Below are 10,678 nucleotides of genomic sequence, written 5' to 3'. Positions count from 1 at the left end.
TAGACACAAGGTATCTGAGGATGGAGTGATCTTGATTCATGAGTGTGGTTAACACAGGTCAAGATTCAAAATGGACATAAATTCACTTGCAGTAAGGAAACCCCCCCTATCCTGGCACCCCCCACCAATGAGAAAAAGAGAAGCAAAAGAGATTCCCTTCAGAGTCACCAAGAGTCCATGGATTCGCCTCCTGGACTCCCGCAGCCTCCCGTCCATTCCAGCGGTGACCCCGTGTTCCCAGTTTTAGACCCTCAGTATGATCAGGGAGTTAAACACTAAGGAATCAGGGAGCAGACAGTGACCTTGCCACAGTTTTGTGTGAGATAATCAGTTTCCCATTCATTCAGAGTATTAACTGTACTACAGCTTATTGCAGTGAGAGAAATGGAGAAGTGTTGGAGGGAGGGGGTGCGACGATGACATAGCTTTGCTTGACATTGAGATTGGTTCTGTGTTGGATTCCTTCGTTGGTATCAGTCTTACACACCATCATGCAGCAGGTGTAAGATGCAGAAGAAATTGAATAGGAGGGTGCTTCACAATCCATTCCCCCCCCCCCCCCCCCACCCCAGTTAATGGTGTCAAGGGCTTTGGTGAGGTCAACAAAGGCCCTACATTTTTCCTTGAGCTGTTGTACTGTGAAGTCCTGCTGAGGTTTAAGAGGAGCAGGATTCAGACCATGAGTTAGGGAGCTGCTCCTTGACCTTGGGGAGGAGATGTTTGAGAGGATCCCCGTGTCAGACATGGAATCTGTATTCTTATGGATTTGTGTCTCTCAAGCTAAACAGAGAAGATAATCCCTTTTTCCACATATGGGTGACGACCATGAATTTATAAGTGAAAATCCTCATGACAAGCTTCAGAACCGTAGCAAGGTAACTTGGCTCTGTGTGATCTGTTGTTTCTTAGCTGGAATGTGGCCTTTCAGACTTGTCACTCCATAAGAACGGTGACAGCTGGCACAGTGAGGCTGCGGCAGAATGGGAACAAGGGCATCTTATGAGGGACAGAGATGTGCTTCAGGAGATCTTTAAAGTGTTTCTCGAATTGCTGAGGGGATTTTGTAACCCACACAGTGCCACCATTTTGAAATAATTAATTGTCTATGAAAAGCTTTGTGATCTTTCTGTGGGATATGGCATCATGTGAAATTATGGGATCTTATCACCACTGTATATATTTGTACATATTTGCATATGGTAATAGTGATTGGCTGAGAGCCGTAGCCACACCTGCTGGCAGGTCATAAAGAGCGCACCTCACCAGATCCAGGTCAGTCTGGACTGGTCAACCTCGATGGACTACGCTCTAGTCTTTCGTTAATAATAACCTTGATTTGAGTCAACAAGTCTTTGAGTCATTTGATGTGCTACATCCGATAAATGGAGACGCACTTCATCTACCCCTTGGTCATCTCCAGATTTTTTAGGTGACCTTTTTTTTCCCTACAGAGGCCCGAGTCTGCGAGCAGACTCATTTGTTAGCAGCCACTTTAGTCAGGAGCAAGAATTCAGACACTTCCCGACAACTCCTGACTGAGGGGGTCATCTAGCATGGTTTATTCCACCTGATCAAGAACAATAAAAATTCTGTTGACATGAAATGAGGTGCCTGGGAGATATTAAAGCATCCCCTCACGGGCCAGTTTATCTGTGCCAAGGAGCAGGGACATATTTATTTTTTCACATTATACAAACTCTTTATTGTTTGCAGAATCCTTAGGGAGAGCTGCCAAAAGACTCATTTGTTTTAAACCACTCAGAGATAAAATTGGGATGTGGCCTTAGGGCAACATATTGTTTTAACAAGAAAATGGCCTATATATTACTACAATGTTTTTGAAGGGGAGAATCTGTGACTTGTGGGCAAAGGCAGGGAATAAGGAAGGGAGGTGACAGGAGTTCCAGGGGAGGTGACAGGAGGACCAGGAGAGACGACGGGAGGACCAGGGGAGGTGACAGGAGAACCAGTGGAGGTGACGGGAAGACCGAGGAGGTGATGAGAGGACCACAGCCTGCGTGGCATTTTACTTCCCCTGACGAAGAGATGTGGATGTATCATTGGAGCTGCCACGTCAAAAGACAGACAGCAGAGAGAGGATGGACTGACAATATCCTCAGCTCTGCTTTCGCTTCACTTACATTGCATGTCAAGTTAATTTTGCTGCACCAACTCCAAATCAGTTCACAGCTATTTTTACCTCCTCCAACTTCCCATGCTTGGCTTCCTGGCAATGAAATTGTTCCTGGGCTTCATCCCGCAACCACAGGACCTTCTGTTCTCTCCATTCTTAACAATTCAATCAAACTCAACAGGCTGAGGACTGCTCTGTGAACAGATGGTAACTGTATTAACAATCACCTCTCCACCCTCACCCCTAAAACTCAGGTGTGACCCACGACTGTCCTCTGGTCAGTGGCGGAATTGAAAGGTGTGGACTTTACCCCTGTCTTCGTGGTAAAACACCAGGTGAGACAGTGGTGAAATTCAGGGAACAAAAATAGGTTGTCCCCCCTCCTCCGGTCTTTCCAACCCCCCCACCCCTCCCCCTACTATGTCCTTGGGTCACTCAAACCTAGCCTGTTTGTTTTGAAATGTTCCCCAGGAACCCCATATTTTTCAGACAGTGTGGTGAGGATCACCGCGACTTGTGAGGGAAATAAAATTCTTAGCAGCTCTTTGCAATTCTGACGCCAATGGCGCACTCACACACACACACACACACTCACACTCACTCACTCACACACACACACACACACACCCACACACCCACACACACCCACACACACCCACACACACCCACACACACACACACACACACCCACACACCCACACACACACACACACACCCACACACACCCACACACACACACACACACACACACTCACACACATACACTCACTCACACACATACAGACACATACACCCTACCCGTTCAACATTCCCTGTGTTCACAGACACCACAAATGAACATGGCCCTGCACCTGAGACCCTCCTGGAGTCTGCATGTTGCATCCCTGCCCAGTGCTGTTTGCTCTGACATCAGCTCTGTTCCTGATGCTCCTGTGTTCTGAGTGCTCCTTGACATGACATTTTCATACCTGGCAATTCATTAATGCCTTGGAACTTGCTGCAGATTGTCAACACCTAATACCTCATCTGTGCACTCCCCAGCCAGACAGCATTAACATCAACATCTCCCATTGCCGTTAAATCCCTCCCTGGATGTCCCTCTTTCTTTCTCCCTGTTTCCTTTCCCAGCTCCCTCTTCATGCAGAAAGCTACGCTCTCCCATTATTGCCCCATCTTTTTGATCTCTACCCCACACCTATCGATCCATGACCTCTTACCCGTTAGCCTGTGCTGCTCCCCTGCTCTTCCCTCCTCTTCTCCCTTCTCTTCCTTACCATTTTATTCAGGCACCTGCCTGCTTTTTGCTCATATCTTGATGAAGGGCTCAGGCCAAATCCTTGGTTCCCCTTTAATTCCTAGAGATGCTGCCTGCCCCGCTGAGTTTCTCCAGTACGTTGGTCGTTCCCCGCTGAGTTTCTCCAGTACGTTGGTCGTTCCCTGCTGAGTTTCTCCAGTATGTTGGTCGTTCCCTGCTGAGAGACTCCAGTACGTTGGTTGTTCCCCGCTGAGTTTCTCCAGTACGTTGGTAACCCACTGAGTTTCTCCAGTACGTTGGTTGTTCCCCGCTGAGTTTCTCCAGTACGTTGGTAACCCACTGAGTTTCTCCAGTACGTTGGTCGTTCCCTGCTGAGTTTCTCCAGTACGTTGGTCGTTCCCTGCTGAGTGTCTCCAGTATGTTGGTCATTCCCCGCTGAGTGTCTCCAGTACGTTGGTCATTCCCCGCTGAGTTTCTCCAGTACGTTGGTCGTTCCCCGCTGAGTTTCTCCAGTACGTTGGTCGTTCCCTGCTGAGTTTCTCCAGTATGTTGGTCGTTCCCTGCTGAGAGACTCCAGTACGTTGGTTGTTCCCCGCTGAGTTTCTCCAGTACGTTGGTAACCCACTGAGTTTCTCCAGTACGTTGGTTGTTCCCCGCTGAGTTTCTCCAGTACGTTGGTAACCCACTGAGTTTCTCCAGTACGTTGGTCGTTCCCTGCTGAGTTTCTCCAGTACGTTGGTCGTTCCCTGCTGAGTTTCTCCAGTACGTTGGTCGTTCCCTGCTGAATTTCTCCAGTACGTTGGTCGTTCCCTGCTGAGTGTCTCCAGTATGTTGGTAACCCACTGAGTTTCTCCAGTACGTTGGTCATTCCCCGCTGAGTGTCTCCAGTACGTTGGTCGTTCCCCGCTGAGTTTCTCCAGTACTTTGGTCATTCCCTGTTGAGTTTCTCCAGTACGTTGATCGTTCCATGCTGAGTGTCTCCAGTATGTTGGTCGTTCCCTGCTGAGTGTCTCCTGTACATTGGTGTGGAGGAAAATCTGAACACAAAGGGTTAAGGGTTCACCCATAAGTTGCTTACAAGAACATACAAGAGTCAGTTACATATTGCTTAAATGGAGGCAGTGAACCTCAAGGTTGCGATTTATGTGCAGATACATTTATCTGCAGACATGATAAGCTTTGTGTGAAACAATAATTAAATTATTGCCAAATGTTGACAATGAGAAACTATTGTCATGTTGACCACAACAGGAAGCCCACGTGCAGGAATGCACTGCCATTTATTGTATATAAACTCTACTAAAACTGGCTGTGAGCAGAGCAAGCTCAGACTGGGTGCTGGACCTGCTCTCCAAGATATCTTGCAAATAAAACTCTTCCAAAGCGTTACCCTGGTGTTGATAATTGATTCTTTCTCTGCAACAATTGGCCATTCCCTGCTGAGTTTCTCCAGTACGTTGGTCGTTCCCTGCTGAGTCCCTCCAGTATGTTGGTCATTCCTTGCTGAGTTTCTCCAGTACATTGGTGCACTGCACTCCAACCCCAATATGCAGTCTTTCCTGTTTAACTGCAGTGGTCCTGATAATGCCTTCAGTGCTTCCCAAACCACTGATCTTCAGCTAAATGGTCCAGGAACCCTTGCATTTTTGCCTCTCCTATGTTATTAGTGGAGGGGCCATCCTTAATTTTCAACAGATAAGAAGATGAAGATATGAGAAGCAGGAGTTGGCTACTTGACCTTTCCCTTCCCCCACCAATAAAATCATGGCTGACCTTTTAACTCAGTGTTAACATCCAGCATTAGCCCCATATTTTTGATTTAATTTCGAGATTAAAAGGTCCTTTTGGTCCTCGAACGCACACCGCACAAGTCCACCCATGTGACCAATTAAACTACTCACCCCATGCAGAGAAGTGGGATTGACTGGTAGGGTGTTGTGCTGAGGGATGGCCCCGCCCCCACCTGCCAAATAACCCTGGTTTCCCGCCCAAAACCAGAACTTTCCGAAGAAGACAGAAGCGTTTGTTCTCCCTCCAGTTGTGAGAACTTTTATTCACACTACACACTGTTCATCTTTGGAACTTGGAAGGAAACCCGAGCACCTCGAGAAACCCTCTGCGGTCATGGCGAGAACATATAAACATTAACAGGTTGGAATCCAGGTCACTGGGACTGTCATAATGTTGCACTAACCACCACACAAACTGGCCTCGCACAATTCACTTGGCTCTTTTGACCTCTGGCTTCAATAAACTGTGTGGCCAAGGTTCTACAGCCCTCTTGGGTGGATAATTCCAGGTGGAAGTTACCTCTGTCCTGAATAGCCAAGCCCCTATTTTAAATAATCTGCCCATCGGAAACATTGTCCTTGCATCTATCCAGCCGAGCCACTTGAGAAACCTGATTTCAGATTTATTGTCAGAATACATCCATGACATCACATACAACCCTGAGATTCCTTTTGAAATGAGTCTGCCTTGGTGAAATTGCCTCTTTTCCTTCTGAACTCCATAGTGTACAGGGCCTGCCTGCTTAGTCTGTCCTTACAGTCCTTGATCAGCTGTAGCTGAGATATCTGCAAGGTAATGTCAAGGGGATCCTTCACAACCACCCGACAAGGTGAATGCCTTGTCCTCTGCTCCTCAGGATTAAAGACAGAAATCTTCCTCATCCAAATGGGAAGGTCAAAGGGACACTTTCACTTTCTACCTGTCATTATGAAATTACAGACATCAGCAAGGGTACGTGAGATTCCAAGAAGCTCATTAATTCTGAGCACGGATCTATTACGTTTGCATTGTTACATTGGTACAGATGCTGACCTGCTAAAAATGCAGGGAATTAATGACTGTGTGACATCTCCCTGAGAGGAAATTAATTTCAACATATTAACATGTGGCTACAGCAAGATGCAATGGGAATTCCCCTGACATAATGATCGGATACTTTGGGAATGGAAGGGAATTTTTCAGGAAGGAGGTGAAAAGGGTGGCAGATAGGTAAACAATTTTAACAACCATTTCTGCGTCAAGGCACAAAAGGTTGGCATGTTCTTGATCTGCTACTGTTGATTTATGAAAACTATGTAATCAAACCATAATTTCTGCATAACATTTCTTAGCAAAATGAATTTGAAGTGTATGTTTAAATATCATAATCTTTTTCACACCAACATGGGCTAATTAGCACTCAGAGCCTGCAGCTGCATTGGCCGGAAGTCTCCAAAGAATATAATGCACCATTAGACACATTCTTTTTGCCTCATTACTCAGTTGTGCTTAGCCAATGCTGTGCTGAGTTAATTTTAAATCATGGGCTGAGCAGAATTAATTGTGCAGTCCTGAGAACTGTGATTTATATTCACCTACTGGCCCCAACCATGGCTCATTGGTGACTTTTTCATTTCATGAATTATCATGTCATGTCACCGGTGGGATATAAACTGTGTCTTCATAACGTATCCTCAGAGGAACACAAAAAGATAACATCTGGAGTGAAATGACAAAAGGAGGTCAGAAAATTGGCTGAGTGCTGCAAGGGGTTGATATGTGAAACTACCGGTTCTTCTGCATCTCTGGAAATTAGCAAATTAAACCATCTCCCCTTGTCTGTGCTAGTCCCAAAGGGGGTATTGCAGGTCCTCGCAAGAAGTCAAAGTAGCGAAGGTAGAAACAAAAGGATGGGGTTGAGGAAGGAGGATCCTAATAAAGACTGGCGTTTGACAGGAACGAAACGGGTAAGAGACACATGGTCAAGCTGATGGAATAAGGATCAAAATAATCTCAGTTCACATTAGAACATAGAATACAGAACTCAGGGCTCCCTCCCACCCATCGACATGATCTACCAGGATCGTTGTCTGAAGATGGTGGGCAAAATCATGGAGGACCTCCTTCCACCCCACACACAGCATCTTTCAGTTGCTCCCATTGGGGAAGAGATCCAGGAGGGTCAAAGAAAACACCACTAGGCTGAGGATCAGCTTCTTTCCATGGGCAGTGAGAATGCTGAATGACCAAAGGGACTGTTGACACTGACCATCCAAGACTCTCATATTCATGAAACAATATTTATTTATTTGTATATATGAATACTTGCCATCCACGAGCATTGTCTGGCTGTACGTGCGTTACATCTGGTTGTGTGTGTGTTTTGCACCGAGGACCGGAGAATGCAGTCTCATAGGGTTGTACTTGTGTAATCGGATGACAGTAAACTTGATTTGATTACAGCACAGTGCAGGTTAACAATGTGAACATATTCTTCAACAATCCAATCCTTCCCCAACTCACATCTATACCTCTCTATCAATTCCCCAACTCATACCTATAACCCTCTATCTTCCTAACATTGATGTGTCTGTCAAAGAATCTTTTTTCTTTTTCAATATTTTTATTGAAATTGAAGTTTCACATTGAAAAATACAGAATGCAAAGAACAGATATTAAAATTTTAAAAAATACTACATGACACCTCGATCAGCCCAGTCCATCCAAGGTACCCATATTGTCAATTAAACAAATTCTATTACAGTAATAGTGTATTATATAAAGAAGATCTAAACCCACTACCAAAAAAATGAAGCTGTTTGGCAAGAAGAGTTCTTGCTCAAAGTGATAAATGATCTTATTAGTCAACACTTCTGCATTCGAATCAAATAAGAAAATAATTTATAAAAGGTTCCCACAGTGTTTGAAAATTTAAATTGGAAATTGAGCATTGAATCCTCTCTAAATTTAAACATGACATGTGGTCACAGAGCCATGAGTGTGATGAGGCGGGGTAACGGCCCTCCATCTGAGCAACACCACCCACTCAGCCATCAGAGAAGTAAAAGCTAATACATATGAATCAGATGCGGTTAGAGTGACGCCACTCTCTCCAACAATACCAAGCCAGGCAGTTAAAGGATTAGGCTTAAAATTAACTTTAAAAAGTACAGAAAAAGTTTGAACTACTTCATTCCAGTATTTTTCAAGGCTCTGGCATGTCCAAAGTATATGAACTAATGAAGAATCTTTTAAATGACTCTATTGTACCAGCCTCCACCACCACCCCCAGCAATGCATTCCAGGCACCCAGCACTTACCCCTGACAGATTCCCTAAACTTCCCTCCACTTACTGAAAGCAGATGCCTCCTGATACTTGCTACAGTTTATTACCTAGAGAAGAAAAGGTGCTGCCTGTCCATCCTATCTCAGCCCTTCATATACTCTATTATGTCATCTCGGATCTTTCATCACCAATCCAGCCAACCTCCTGGTAAATCACCTCTGCATCCTCTCTAAAGCATCTACATCCAATGTATGTTGACAAAATAATAGAATGAACTCTACAGGTATAAAACTCAACAAAGCCAGTCAGACCTTGCACATACGAGGGAACCAACTAGGAAAGATGAGTTACTGGTAACATCAAGGACAGTCTATGTGTATCCTCCAGCTCTGTAGATCGGCCCTGAGCACACGCAGAAGGATTGAATTGGAAACTAGATCAGCATTTGGAAATTTAAAATCACATTGAAACAAGACCATAATTTTCCTTTTTTTATGTTCCAAACTTTTCTTACATTCTCTAATGGGTGAGAAGCTTATCCAAGTTTAAGTGGAAATTTATAAAGTAAATTTTGAGTAAAGTAACCCATAATGTAAATCCCCACTATTGAGAACATCTACAGGGAACGTTGCCATCGGAGAGCAGCAGCATTTATCAAAGACCCTCACCACCCAGATCAAGTATTGTTCTCACTGCTACCATCAGGAAAGAAGTCTCGGTGCTACAAGATGCGCCAGCTGGTTCAGGAACAGCTGCTACCCCTCCACCATCAGACTCCTCAATGGCAAACTCAATCAGAGACTCATTTAAGGACTCTTACTTGGGCACTTTATTGATTTTCTTTGTTCTCTCTGAACTACACAGTCAGTTTGTTTACATTCATTATCTGTTTACAGTTCTTTATTTGTTGACATGTTTACCTTGTGTACAATTATTTTTGCACCATCAGTAAGTGATAATTCTGCCTCACCTGTGGAAAAAAAGAATCTCAGGGCTGTATGTGATGTCATGTATGTACTCTGACAATAAATCTGAAATCTGGCATTGTTTAACAGAGTTAAGTGTTAAGCAGTCATTAGTACAGACTCAAACACACTCAGAATCCAGAGCAAGGGAAAGGTTAATTCTGCAGAGCTCTGTAAAGCCAAGGGTCCAATCCGAGAACTTGAGTTGATTATCGATTGCCATTAAAATGCAGAGGCGTGAGCTGGAGATTATTGTCCAATTAGTCTGATAATGGTCATGGGCAAATGTGTAAAACATTTAATGGGATGCTAAGGCCTAAAGGTGGTCAATGTGGATTTCTAAACATGTCAGGCATTATGGTTCACATTAATTATCTAAAGAAACTAGTGAATGGAAAATAGTCACGAGTTGGACCCATTTGGAAGGCGCATAATGATGATGAAATTTAATTGGGTTTTGAGAGAAGAGAATGATTCGTGAATTAATACTAAATTAGTAAACCAGGTCAAAAGTTGGCTTGGTATCAGAGGACAGTGGATGATGATAAATGGACAGGATTTTGTGACAGGTGATGATCAGCACGGGGCCGTTCTCGATCATGGCTACTGACATCCTTCATTAGCCAAGAGGAGAAACCTACTTCCAGAGTGCACAGGTACATGTTAAGTACTTGGCATATTTTATTGCAATCAATAAAATTGGTTGACAGGGTTTGTGCAACGTGTTTACAGCGCCAGCATCAGGGGTTTGAATCCACACTGTGTGTATGTTCTGCATGGACTTCCCTGGAGGCTCTGGTTTAAACATACCAAGGGGGTAGGTCAGTTGGGCGTAATGGGCCGAAATGGCCTGTAACCATGGTGTATTCATGTAGGTATGTAATAAATGCAAGTTGTTGCTTATTTATATTTGAAGACACAAAGATTAAAAAAATTACTTGAATTGTGCGCTTACAGATTGGGGATGGGCCTTTATGTATGACAACATTCATTGGGTAGGCAAGATTAATACTGGGAAATGGACAATATAAAAGAATTGATGGTCGGTGAAGTTAGCAGGTCATTTCTAACTTTTCTTTTCAGCCCTTACTTCAATGGGTTGTGTCTCAAAAGGATTCATTCCAGCATTAAAAGAGTCTTTTCCTTGAAGACACCTTTCAAATAACACATGTAAAGTTTTGGGCTTCGCAAATTCGAAAGGAAGTGCCAGCGACAGAACCATCTGTTGATATCCTGGGGGCAGGAGGTGAGGAGAAAGAGCAGCTTG

General features: G+C 44.3%; 1 long non-coding RNA gene across 2 annotated transcripts in view; it reads left to right on the top strand.

Moving 5' to 3' along the window:
* The first annotated feature begins 602 nt into the window (after positions 1 to 602).
* The window catches only part of LOC138741611 (uncharacterized), a 123,915-nt gene continuing 113,839 nt past the window's right edge, over positions 603 to 10,678 (top strand). The window contains exon 1 of one of the 2 annotated variants that reach the window (XR_011343608.1): positions 603 to 875. This is a non-coding gene — a long non-coding RNA (uncharacterized lncRNA). The remainder of the gene's footprint in view (positions 876 to 10,678) is intronic. The other variant, XR_011343607.1, reaches the window with a different exon arrangement.

The sequence above is a fragment of the Narcine bancroftii genome, chromosome 8 (genome assembly GCF_036971445.1).
Source record: "Narcine bancroftii isolate sNarBan1 chromosome 8, sNarBan1.hap1, whole genome shotgun sequence".
Taxonomy (NCBI): Eukaryota; Metazoa; Chordata; class Chondrichthyes; order Torpediniformes; family Narcinidae; genus Narcine; species Narcine bancroftii.
Note: the sequence above shows the minus strand (reverse complement) of the source record. Positions and strands in the feature narration are given on the sequence as shown.